The sequence below is a fragment of the Pan troglodytes genome, chromosome 11 (genome assembly GCF_028858775.2).
Source record: "Pan troglodytes isolate AG18354 chromosome 11, NHGRI_mPanTro3-v2.0_pri, whole genome shotgun sequence".
Lineage (NCBI taxonomy): Eukaryota > Metazoa > Chordata > Mammalia > Primates > Hominidae > Pan > Pan troglodytes.
This window is the reverse complement of record NC_072409.2, coordinates 1,791,468-1,803,883: the sequence shown is the minus strand read 5'-3', so window position 1 is coordinate 1,803,883 and position 12,416 is coordinate 1,791,468. Positions and strand designations below refer to the sequence as shown.

Sequence of the window (12,416 nt, the reverse complement as noted above, 5' to 3'; positions counted from 1 at the left end):
ATGGGAAAAGGAAATTACAGGCCAACTTTCCTCATAGACATGGACACAAAACAGTTTCTAGAACACTTGCCTGAAAAGCAAATAGAGGCCGGGCGCGGTGGCCATGCCCGTAATCCCAGCACTTTGGGAGGCCAAGGAGGGCGGATTTCTTGAGGTCAGGAGTTTGAGACCATCTTGGTCAGCATGGTGAAAACCCGTCTCTACTAAAAATACAAAAATTAGTCGGGTGGTGGCGTGCACCTGTAATCCCAGCTACTTGGGAGGCTGAGACAAGAGAGTCACTTGAACCCGGGAGGCGGAGGTTGCAGTGATCCGAGATCGTGCCATTGCACTCCAGCCCAGGCAATAAAGCGAGACTTCATCTCAAAAAAAAAAAAAAAAAAAAAAAAAAAGCAAATAGAATAATTTTTTTAAAAACACATAGACACAAAAGTTGTAATGAAATAAATGCAAAGTAAATCGAATTGTGCAATATATAAAGAGGATACTACATCAAGACCAAGGGGAGTTTATCCCAGGAAGGCAAGGGATCCAGCTTTCTTTTTTCTTTTTTTGAGATGGAGTCTTGCTCTGTCACCCAGGCTGGAGTGCAGTGGCGCAATCTCAGCTCACTGCAAGCTCCACCTCCCGGGTTCACACCATTCTCCTGCCTCAGCGTCTTGAGTAGCTGGGACTACAGGCAACAACCACCACACCCGGCTAATTTTTTTGTATTTTTAGTAGAAACAGGGTTTCACCGTGTTAGCCAGGATGGTCTCAATCTCCTGACTTTGTGTCCGCCTACCTCGGCCTCCCAAAGTGCTGAGATTACAGGTGTGAGCCACCGCGCCTGGCCCCTTTTTTTTTTGAGATGGAATCTTGCTCTGTCACCCAGGCTGGAGTACAGTGGTGCAATTCTGGCTCACTGCAACACTGCAGCCTCCGCCTCCCAGGTTCAAGTGATTCTCCCGCCTCAGCCTGCCAAGTAGCTGGGATCACAGGTGCGTGCCACCACGCTCGGCTAATTTTTGTATTTTTAGTAGAGACAGGGTTTCGCCATATTGGCCAAGCTGGTCTCAAACCCCTGACCTCGTGATCCACCCACCTCAGCCTCCCAAAGTGCTGGGATTACAGGCGTGAGCCACTGTGCCCGGCCAGGATTCAGCTTTCTAAAGTCAATCAGCATAATTTACCATGTCCAGCTAACAGACAGACAGAGAGGGACTCCCTAAAAGAAGAGCGGTTTATTTGGGACTAGCAAGCTGCAAAGGGAATGCTTGGCCTCTGTAAACTACGTGCATATTCCTGTAGGGAAAGGAAGAGGAGGGTTTCTAAGGGAAAATGGGGAGAATCATGTTGTTTTGAAAATTATCCTTGGCTACAAATACCAACAGCTGGGGTGAGGCCAGTCAGAGGTTGGACAGGCGGTGGCTGAGCAGACATCCTCGGAGAAGCATTGTTTGGGTCTCAAGGCCTTCGTGCAGGGCTGTGCTGCCCATAGTCTTTTTCCTCAGGCACAGGCATGACACATCTCTTCATGACCTCGCCCAGCTCTGTTTGTCACGGTTTGGTGGTGGTGGTGGTGTTGTTTTGTTGGTTTTTGAGATGCCGTTTTGCTCTCATTGCCCAGTCTGGAGTGCAGTGGTGCGATCTCGGCTCCCTGCAGCCTCTGCCTCCCGGGTTCAAGCGGTTCTCCTGCCTCAGCCTCCCGAGTAGCCGGAATTACAGGCACATGCCACCACACCAGGCTAATTTTTGTATTTTTAGTAGACACGGGGTTTCACCGTGTCGGTCAGGCTGGTCTGGAACTCCTGACCTCCGGTGATCCTCCTGCCTCAGCCTCCCAAAGTGCTGGGATTACAGACGTGAGCCACCGTGCCCAGCCTGTTGTTGTTTTAACACCAGTGACCTTATATTTATTCTGACAACTTTCACATTCATGTTAACAGAATAAGAAAAAAATCCATGTAATCCCCTCGGGCAAAATCATGACAAAATGCGTCATCGTTCGTGGTGCAGACTCTCAGCAAACCAGCAATGGAAGGGAGCCAACTACACTGACAAGACCATCTATCCAAACCCATCGCTGAAGCCATGGCTGACGGTGAACCACAGAAGGCCCCAGCTGAGGTGGGGACCAGGGCCGGGGGGCTTCTCTCACCACCTCTCTCTGCACCGTGCAGGAAGTCCCGGGGCAATAGGGCAGGAAAAGGAAAGGAAGACATACATGATCCGACATGTAGAAAATCCTTTTAAGGCCGGGCGTCGTGGCTCACGTAATCCCAGCACTTTGGGAGGCCAAGGTGGGAGGGTCGCTTGAGCCCAGGAGTTGGAGACCAGCCTGGGCAACACAGCAAGACCCTGTCTCTATAAAAAAATTTTTGAAAATTAGCTGGGCATGGTGGCACGCACCTATAGTCCCAGCTACTCAGGAGGCTGAGACAGGAGGATTTCTTGAGCCTGAGAGGTTGAGACCAGCCTGGCCAACATGGCGAAATCCTGTCTCTACTAAAAATACAAAAATTAGCCAGGTATGGCGGCACATGCCTGTAATCCCTGTTACTCGGGAGCGGAAGGCTGAGGTGGGAGGATCACATGAACCTGGGAGGTGAAGGCTGCAGTGAGCCGAGATTGTGCCACTGCACTCCAGCCTGGGCAACAGGCTGTCTCAAAAAAAAAAAAAAAAAAAGAAAGAAAGAAAAAAATTGAACCTTAACTTTATTTCCCTCTGCACAAAAATGAAATCAAGATGAGTCCCATAGACTTAAACATAAAATCCAAGACCTTCTGGAAGAAGACGAGGGACAATCGTCACAATTTGGGGTAGGCAAAGACTTCTTTCAGGTCACAGAAACACCAGACATACAAGAAAAGAAATTGACAGCAAAGTAGATTTTTATCAAAATCAATTTTTTTGCTGATCAAAAGATACCATGAAGAAAATGAATAGGCAATCCAGAGACTGGGAAAAATATTCATTGTAGATATCTCTGACAAAAGATTTGCATTCATGGCTGGGTGCAGTGGCTCACAACTGTGATCCCAGGAGCTTCGGAGGCCGAAGTGGGTGGATCAGCTGGGCTCAGGAGTTCGAGACCAGCCTGGCCAACATGTGAAACCTCGTCTCTACTAAAAATACAAAAATTAGCTTGGTGTGGTAGTCGGCCCTCTAATCCCAGCTACTTGGGAGGCTGAGGCAGGAGAATCGCTTGAACCCGGGAGATGGAGGTTGCAGTGAGCCAAAATCATGCCACTGCACTTCAGCCTCGGCAACAGAGTGAAACCCTGCCTCAAAAAAAAAAAAAAAAAAAGATATTACACAAATGGCCAATAAACATAGAAAGGTGGGGGTCAGGTGCGGTGGCTCACACCTGTAATCCCAGCACTTTGGGAGGCTGAGGCAGGCTGATCACCTGAGGTCAGGAGTTCAAGACCAGCCTGGCCAACATGGTAAAACCCTATCTCTACTGAAAATACAAAAATTAGCTGGATGTGGTGGTGCATACCTGTAATCCCAGCTACTTGGGAGACTGAGGCAGGAGAATCACTTGAACCAGGGAGGCAGAAGTTGCAGTGAGCCAAGATCTTGCCACTGCACTCCAGCCTGGGTGACCGAGTGAGACTCCAACACAAAACTAAATAAATAAAAAATAAAAATAAAAAAACACAGAAAAGTGCTCAACATCTGTAGAACCAGAGAAATGCAAATTAAAATTACAGTGAGATGCAGCCAGGCGCAGTGGGAGGCCGAAGCAGGCAGATCATGAGGTCAAGAGATCGAGACCATCCTGGCCAACATGGTGAAACCCATCTCTAAAAATACAAAAATTAGCCGGGTGTGGTGGCGCGTGCTTGTAGTCCCAGCTACTAGGGAGGCTGAAGCAGGAGAATCGCTTGAACCCAGGAGGTGGAGGTTGCAGTGAGCCAAGATCACGCCACTGCACTCCAGCCTGGCAAAAGAGCAAGACTCCATCTCAAAAAAAAAAAAAAAAAGAAAAATTACAGAGAGTTGCCAGTACATACCAGTTCATCAATGGTAGCAAACACATCTCACGAATGTAAGACGTTAAATAATCAGAGAAACTGTGTGCGGGCTGTATGGAACTGTCACGAAACAACATTGCAACAAATTCAGCTTAAAAATCTTAATTGGCTTTCATTCACAATTCTGAAATTGGCTTAGAACCAGGACAAATTCAAACCTGGAGCTGCACAACGTTCATGGAAAGGGAAGTGATGCGCAGAGGCAGTTTTGGTGGTGGCCACTGGGCACTTTGCCTTGAAATCAGCGGCCACTGGCAACTGACAGCTGGCAGCTGCGGTGACCTGGACCCAGTCCCTGTGACAAGAGGCCAGCCTTCTGTGGCCTTCAGGCCATGCCAGGCTGCAGTTTGCTGTATGGACTCATGCCCCAGGCCTCCTCGGTGAAAACTTAACAGGACTCTCGGGTTCATTTTGAAACCTTTATGTAAGTCTTAGCTGGGCACGGTGGCTCATGCCTGTAATCCCAGCACTTTGGGAGGCTGAGGCAGGTGGATCATGACGTCAGGAGTTTGAGACTAGCCTGACCAACATGGTGAAACCCCGTCTCTACTAAAAATACAAAAACTGGAGGCCGGGCACAGTGGCACATGCTTGTAATCCCAGCTACTCGGGAGGCTGAGGCAGGAGAATCACTTGAACCCAGGAGACGGAGGTTGCAGTGAGCTGAGATCGCGCCACTGTATTCCAGCCTGGGCAACAGAGCGAGACTCCATCTCAGAAAAAAAAAAAAGAAGAGAAACCTTTATGTAAGTCTAAATCTATTCTGAAATTAAAAGTTGATGTAAAAATCTTTAAAACGTAGCCTGCAGTCACATGGGGGGAAGCCAGAGGAGGGGGAAGATGAGTGAAGCCCAGCTCTGCTCCTGGGAGCTGAAAGCACAGGTGTCAAAACACCAGCCGGGAGTGCGGCAGTGCAAGGCCTGGCCCTGCCTTCCCCGAGTGCTCCGGACAGAATTTTCCATCTGTTTTATTTTTTAAATTTGTATTGATTGATTCATTCATTCATTTATTGAGATGAAATCTCGCTCTGTCGCCCAGGCTGGAGTGCAATGGCATGATCTCGGCTCACTGCAACCTCCACCTCCCAGGTTCAAGCAATTCTCCTGCCTCAGCCTCCCAGATAGCTGGGATTACAGGGGCCTGCCACCACACCTGGCTAATTTTTTGTATCTTTAGTAGAGACGGGGTTTCACCATGTTGGCCAGGCTGGTCTCGAACTCCTGACCTCAGGTGATCTGCCCGCCTCAGCCTCCCAAAGCACTGGGATTACAGGTGTGAGCCATCGTGCTGGGCCCATTTATTTATTTATTTATTTATTTGAGACAGAGTCTCGTTCTCTCTCCCAGGCCAGAATGCAGTGGCGCAATCTTGGCTCACTGCAACCTCTGCCTTCTGGGTTCAAGCGATTCTTCTGCCTCAGCCTCCCGAGTAGCTGGGATTACAGGCACCCGCCACCACGCCCAGCTAATTTTTTGTATTTTTAGTAGAGATGGGGTTTCACCATGTTGGCCAGACTGGTCTTGAACTCCTGACCTCAGGTGATCTGCCCACCTCAGCCTCCCAAAGCACTAGGATTACAGGTGTGAGCCACCACACTGGGCTTATTTATTTATTTATTTTATATATATATATATATTTTTTTTTTTTGAGGCGGAGTCTCGCTCTGTCACCCAGGCTGGAGTGCAGTGGCATGATCTTGGCTCACTGCAACCTCCATGTCTGGGTTCAAGCAATTCTCTGCCTCAGACTCTCGAGTAGCTAGGATTACAGGTGGCCACCATCACTCCCAGCTAATTTTTTGTATTTTTAGTAGAGACAGGGTTTCACCACGTTGGCCAGGCTGGTCTTGAACTCCTGACCTCAGGTGATCTGCCCGCCTCAGCCTCCCAAAGCGCTGGGATTGCAGGTGTGAGCCACCCGCCTGGGCCATTTATTTATTGTTTGAGGAACTGCTATATTGCTTCCCACAGTGGCTACATCATTTTACATTCCACAACATCACACTAGGGCTCCCATCTCTCCACACCCTGAACAACACTTGTTACTTCTTTTTTTTTTTTGAGATGGAGTTTCGCTGTTGTTGCCCAGGCTGGAGTGCAATGGCGCGATCTCGGTTCACTGCAACCTCCACCTCCCGGGTTTAGGCAATTCTCCTGTCTCAGCCTCCTGAGTAGCTGGGATTACAGGCGCCTGCCACCACACCCAGCTAATTTTTGTATTTTTAGTAGAGATGGGGGTTTCATCATATTGGTCAGGCTGGTCTCGAACTCCTGACCTTGTGATCCACCCGCCTTGGCCTCCCAAAGTGCTGGGATTACAGGCGTGAGCCACCGCACCTGGCCACTTTCTTTTTTTGAATAGTAACCATCCTAATGAGCTCGGGACATTGAGTTGTGGTTCTACTTAACTTCTGAACAGAGGGAACACAGCAAAAACGACTGCTTCAATGCCCCCCTCTGCTCATTCTCACATCTGTGTCAACTTTGGGATGGTTTTACCTTTTTTTTTTTTTTTTTTTTAATCATAGAGATGGGGTCTTACTATGTTGCCCCATCTGGTCTTGAACTCTTGGCCTCAAGTGATCCTCCACCTCAGCTTCCCAAAGTGCTAGGATGACAGGCGTGAGCCACCGCACCCAGCCCTGGGATGGTTTCGATTACATCATTTTTCTCATCATGGGTCCCGTTCTCCTGCTTTTCCCATTGCCTGGCAGGTCCTCTTCCTTTGGACGCCAGTCCTTGTGAATTTCACCTGGCTGGGTGCCGGGGATTTTTGTCTTCCTGGAAATCTTCAGCTTTGTCCTGGACGTGCGGTTAAGTGATCTGGAGGCAGTTTGATCCTTTCTAGTCTTGCTTTTATGGCTTGGTAGGAGGGCTCAGAGCACAGCTCGGGCTCAGGCTGATCGTCCCCCGCCGAGGCAAGCCCTTCCCAAGGGCTTCACCCAAGGCCCCGTGAGTTACGAGATTTCCTGCTTGGCTGATGGGGAGAGACACTGTCCTCAGCCCTCCAGGAGTCGGGCCCTGTTCCCTCTCATCCTTCCGGGTGCCTTTTTACCCACCCTGGGGAGTTTCCTTATGGGGATCCGCAGGGCCATGCTCTTCCAGATACTCCAGGGGTCCCATCCAGGTCTTCAGGGTCCCTCTCTGTGCGACCCTCTCCACTCTGGTACTGTGTCCATGAACTCGAGCCGCCTCGGTCTGTCCAGCCTCGGGGGTCCACTGGGACCTGCGTGGGTTCCCCCTTCCCACCCACAGCCCGGACTGCCTCCCAGGGCAGTGAGCACGGGTGACTAGGGCACGGCTGTTCCCATCACTCAGGGTTACTGTCCTCTAATGCCTGGTGTCCCGTGTCTTGGAAGCCATGTGTCTGCGTTTTGTCTGGTTTTGTTTTGCTTTTTGGCTGTTTCGGGTAGGAGGGTAAGTCTATGACATCCCGCCTCAGCTGGACGGAGAAGCTTTTCCTAGAGTAATGGAAATATTCTCAATGTGGTTTTGGATGGTGCCGCAGGGTCTGCAGTGGACACACTCGCTGACCTCATGCAATCCGGCGACTCTGCTGCAGATGCTGGGACTCGTGGGCCCCCACCGTCGGGGGAGCCGGTCCCCATAAACTCCACCGTCGCGGGGGCCGGTCCCCGTAAACTCCACCGTCGCGGGAGCCAGTGTCTGTAAACTCCACCGTCGCGGGGGCCGGTGTCTGTAAAATCCACTGTCGCGGGGGCCGGTCCCCGTAATCTCCACCGTCGCGGGAGCCAGTGTCTGTAAACTCCACCGTCGCGGGGGCCGGTCCCCGTAAACTCCACCGTCGCGGGGGCCAGTCCCCGTAAACTCCACCGTCGCGGGGGCCGGTCCCCGTAAACTCCGCCGTCGCGGGGGCCGGTCCCCGTAAACTCCACCGTCGCGGGAGCCAGTGTCTGTAAACTCCACCGTCGCGGGGGCCGGTCCCCGTAAACTCCACCGTCGCGGGGGCCGGTGTCCGTAAACTCCACAGTGCACTCACAGTGCACGCCCAGAGAGCAGCAGCAAGGGGGCTCAGCAGGTGATAATTTTCTGGAGAAAAGAAAGAAGTGGCCTGGTTGGTTCCCCATGCCTAAGATTGGGCCTCCCGGCCCCTCAGCCTGGTGCCCTTGAGCATCTGTCCCTGCCTGACCTGGGGCTGTCACTCACCTGCCAGCTCCTCCCTGTCTGCTGTGCCGCACAAGCCTGCCCCACACACCAGACAAGACCTCCTCTTTCCCCCCACGTTTTCCACGAATGTTTGCACACAAAGGCTCAGTTCAGGGCCTATTAACTAAAAATTTTTAATGTTTATATTTTTATTTTTATTTTTTTGTTGAGAAAAGGTCTCACTCTGTCGCCCAGGCTGGAGTGCAGTGGCACTAACACAGCTCCCTGCAGCCTCCTCCCGGGCTCAAGTGATTCTCCCACCTCAGCCTCCCAAGTAGCTGGGACTACAGGCAGCACATTGGCCAATGTTTCAGTGTTTTTGTGGAGATGGGGTCTTGCTGTGTTGCCCAGGCTGGTCTCAAACTCCTGGGCTCAAGCGAGTCTCCCCCCTCGGCCTCCCAAAGTGCTGGGATTACAGGCATGAGCCACCACACCTGGCTGTGTTTTTTTAAATTTTAAAAGCAATGTGTGCACTTAGTTTAAAAGTTTCCCCAAGACATAGAGAAAATAGCAACTCCAACTCCAGAAGTGATCACTTAAAATTCCTTTTTTTTTTTTTTTTGAGACAGAGTCTCGCTCCCTCGCCCAGGCTGGAGTGCAGTGGCACCATCCCGGCTTACTGCAAGCTCCGCCCCCCAGGTTCACCCCATTCTCCTGCCTCAGCCCCCCAAGCAGCCGGGACCACAGGCACCCACCACCAAGTCCGGCTAATTTGTTTTATTTTTTAGTAAAGATGGGGTTTCACCGTGTTAGCCAGGATGGTCTCCATCTCCTGACCTCGTGATCCACCCGCCTCGGCTCCCCAAAGTGCTGGGATTACAGGCGTGAGCCACCGCGCCTGGCCCACTTAAAATTCTTTTAGCCAACTTAGCTCTTCTAGCCGGCATTACTCCCTGTTTTGAAATAATATGCTCATCATGCAGGTCCTTGAAGCTTCCTGTTGACTTCCTACCAGAAGATGAGGATCTCACTTTCCCGTCTCTCCTGGCCAGTGCATGCCCTTCTCCCCTCCCACCTTCAAACAGATGACGGATCCCAAATTCTTCACACGGATAGTCAGCACTTGCATTAGTATAACTCTGTAATTGTTCACTCTTGAGCCAAGTACTATATGATAAATGCATTTCCTTTTTACAACTTTTTGTTTTTCCTGGAATTCAAAGTTGCTTCCTTTTTCACTTGCTTAGTTAGAATATTGGTTAAGTTACTGAGGCAAAGAACCAAAACAACAGGAATCTAAACATGATAGAGTTGGTTTCTCCCTCACATGAAAGTCCCGAGGCTGATGGGCTTCCCTGCCGCTCTCAACACGCGGCTTCTGGCTCAGGACCAAAGGGGCTGCTCCACCTCTCACCATCTCCCTGCCTGCAGGAGGGAAGGAAGGGTCAACAAGAGAGTGACCCTGGCCAGGCACGGTAGCTCACACCTGTAATCCCAGCACTTTGGGAGGCCGAGGCAGGTGGATCACAAGGTCAGGTGTTCGAGACCAGCCTGGCCAATATGGTGAAACCCCAACTCTACTAAAAATACAAAAATTAGCCAGGTGTGGCGGCGGGCACCTGTAGTCCCAGCTACTTGGGAGGCTGAGGCAAGAGAATCACCTGAACTTGGGAGGTAGACCTTGCAGTGAGCTGAGATCGCACCATTGCACTCCAGCCTGGGCAACAAGAGTGAAACTCTGTCTCAAAAAAAAAAAAAGGAATAAAAGAAAAAATAAATAAAAACCAACCACCTTCAATCTGATAATTCTGGGCGGAAAACTGAATATAGTTTGGACCAGATCTTCGAGAAAAATTCATATACACCAAATTAACTAGTTCTGTTAAAAGGCTGCTATAAAAATACACATCATCATGAGATATACAGAACTTTAGAATCCAGCTAAGAGTGGAGAAATACTGAATTTCTTAATTTATCTGGAGGGGGCTGTAAATCCAAAGGTAGAAGGGCATTTCAGCGTTCTGGCATGTTCTGAGATTCTAGGGTATAGTATCTCCCATACACACAGAGAGCATTTTGAAGGTGGCTACGGCCAGGACACCTCAGGGTGGGTTCTCCCAGAGAATGACCCTTTCTTTTAATGGGAAGATCCGGAAGTGACACCTCCCACTCCTGCTCTGGTCCCATTGACCAGAACTTGGTCACAGGCTAAGTTAGAGTCTGCAAGGAGGCTGGGAAACGTGGTCTTTAGCTGGACAGCCTTGAGCCCAGTGAAACCCCTTTTACCATGAAATGGGAGGGCACAGCTTGGGTGACAATTAGAGGTCGCCGCGGCACGGGTGGTCCTCACCCGAGCTCTCCCACGGAGCCGCAAGGCTCGTCCCTGTGTTCTCACACGCATCAGGTCATCGCTCCTTTCCATTTCTTTTCTTGAAGGCATCGCCTGGCCTCCTGGAGACCTTTGCCCCACCCGTCTCCTCTGGACTGGCCACTCTGGTCACTCTGACAGCCTCCCTTCAGCTGTGATGCTGCCACTTCTTCTTTCAGTCATCACGGGAATGCCCCCTGTGGGTTTTCCACGTTTGAATCCCAGAGATTTGGCAGCCGGCCCCTCCCCAGAAGATCGCGGGGACCTACTGCCCCTGCAGAATCCCTTGGCCTGCCCCAAAGCCGGCAAGCAAACCCTCACCCCAAAGCGTCTGGCATTCCCTGGTCACCTCAGGACAGCCCAGCCTGCCATCCTCCCCGATATGCAGGCCGTGCCGCCGTGTGACTCGCAGGATTCAGGAGTCAGGGGGCCAGAGTCGGCGGCCAGGCTTTCCCTGGAGGCTGTGCCCAGAGCTCCCCAGAATGTGAAATGTGGTGACAGCGGTGCCCGCTGGCTGCTTGCAGGACCCCGGCAGTGACCCCGCGGGCAGGGCCCCCCCGGACGGCCCCCTGCGGAGGGCACAGCCTTGCAGGTGGGGTCGGAGCACAGGGTCCCAGGGTCCCAGGCCCCACTTCCCAACCAAGCCAGGTCCTCTCTCCGCCCCTCTCCTCGAATCTTAAGAGCCTTTGGAGAGAAGCCACGCAGGGCGGGACGCACAGGCTGTCAGGGTGGGAGGGGTGCGTGTCCCACGTGCAGGGAGCCCCGCCCAAGGCTGGCAGCAGCAGGGTAGAGGCCACTGGTCCAGGGCAGCTTCCGCGGGGAAACACCGCCGCGCTGTGAGCATTGGGGGAACTGCAGCCGCCGCCCCATCTGCCGGCTGCGGGTCGTTGGGGGGGCCCCATGCCAACGGCCATGGAGGCCAAGGACCCCCGGAACCCCTCGGCCTTTGTCCCAGGAGAGGCTCCTCACACCCTCGGTGCCAGGGCCCTGGGAGCCCGTGAGACCAGGGTTCTCCCTGCTCAGACTCTTCCTGTGGCCTGGAGGGGACAGTGGGGGTGACAGGCACTGACCACCAGGCAGGCAGCAGCCAGGCAGAGCCTGGGGTGTGAGGACACAGAGGTGACCAGGTGCTGAGCCCCTCCCTGATGAGCTCAGCACAGAGGTGGGAGCCCCTGACCCTTTCCCAGGGCTCTGAGTCGGCCTTGGAGAGTGTGGCGTTGAGCCTGGCCAGAGGTCAGCAGATGGCGGGCGGCTGGCGCTGGGGCCCCGGCTCTGCAGAAGGGTCAGGCCCCAGCACACCCGGGCATTTCCTGTGCAGCCCCAGATGGGTGAGGTCAGCTGAGAAGGGGAGAGGCCACAGGGGACTTCCTCTATCCTCTCAAATTAGCGGAGGCAGGGCCCCGGGCCGGGCCAGGGCCTAGGGCGGACGTGCTCTGGATATGGCAGCCTCTCCTCTCCCACCCCCCAAGGAAGCGCTACTCAGCTACAGCCCCAGCCCCAGTTGATGGGTGGGAAACTGAGGCACAGCCAGATCCACAGATGACAATGCGCCCGGTCGGCGACTGCGGGTGGCCCTGCGCTCTCTGGCCTGCAGGTCACAGGCTCCAGCCACGGCCAACAGAAAAAGACTCTCACGGCCTGGCTCACCCATTGTCAGTCAGGGACGCAAAGGTCCCTCCCACAGCAGGGCCACGACCTGAATCTAGCCACTGGGCTCAGGATGCCTCCCCGGGAGGCAAGGGAGAGCCCTGTCACCACGGAACAGGTTAGAGGGGCACAAGCCTCTGTGGGCCTCTCCCACGCCCCCCGCTCCCCATCCCCCGTGCTTCTGCAGAAGTGGGGGCCTGCAGGGGCTCTGGCGCCTTCCCACAGCAGGTGTCATCAGGGCAGGAACACAGTCCCCACCGCCTACCCATGGG

General features: G+C 52.9%; 1 long non-coding RNA gene across 1 annotated transcript in view; it reads right to left on the bottom strand.

The window, feature by feature from the left end:
* Positions 1-375: 375 nt before the first annotated feature.
* The window catches only part of LOC112204409 (uncharacterized), a 28,359-nt gene continuing 16,318 nt past the window's right edge, over positions 376-12,416 (bottom strand). Inside the window, exon 3 of the long non-coding RNA XR_002938051.3 lies at positions 376-8,072. This is a non-coding gene — a long non-coding RNA (uncharacterized LOC112204409). The remainder of the gene's footprint in view (positions 8,073-12,416) is intronic.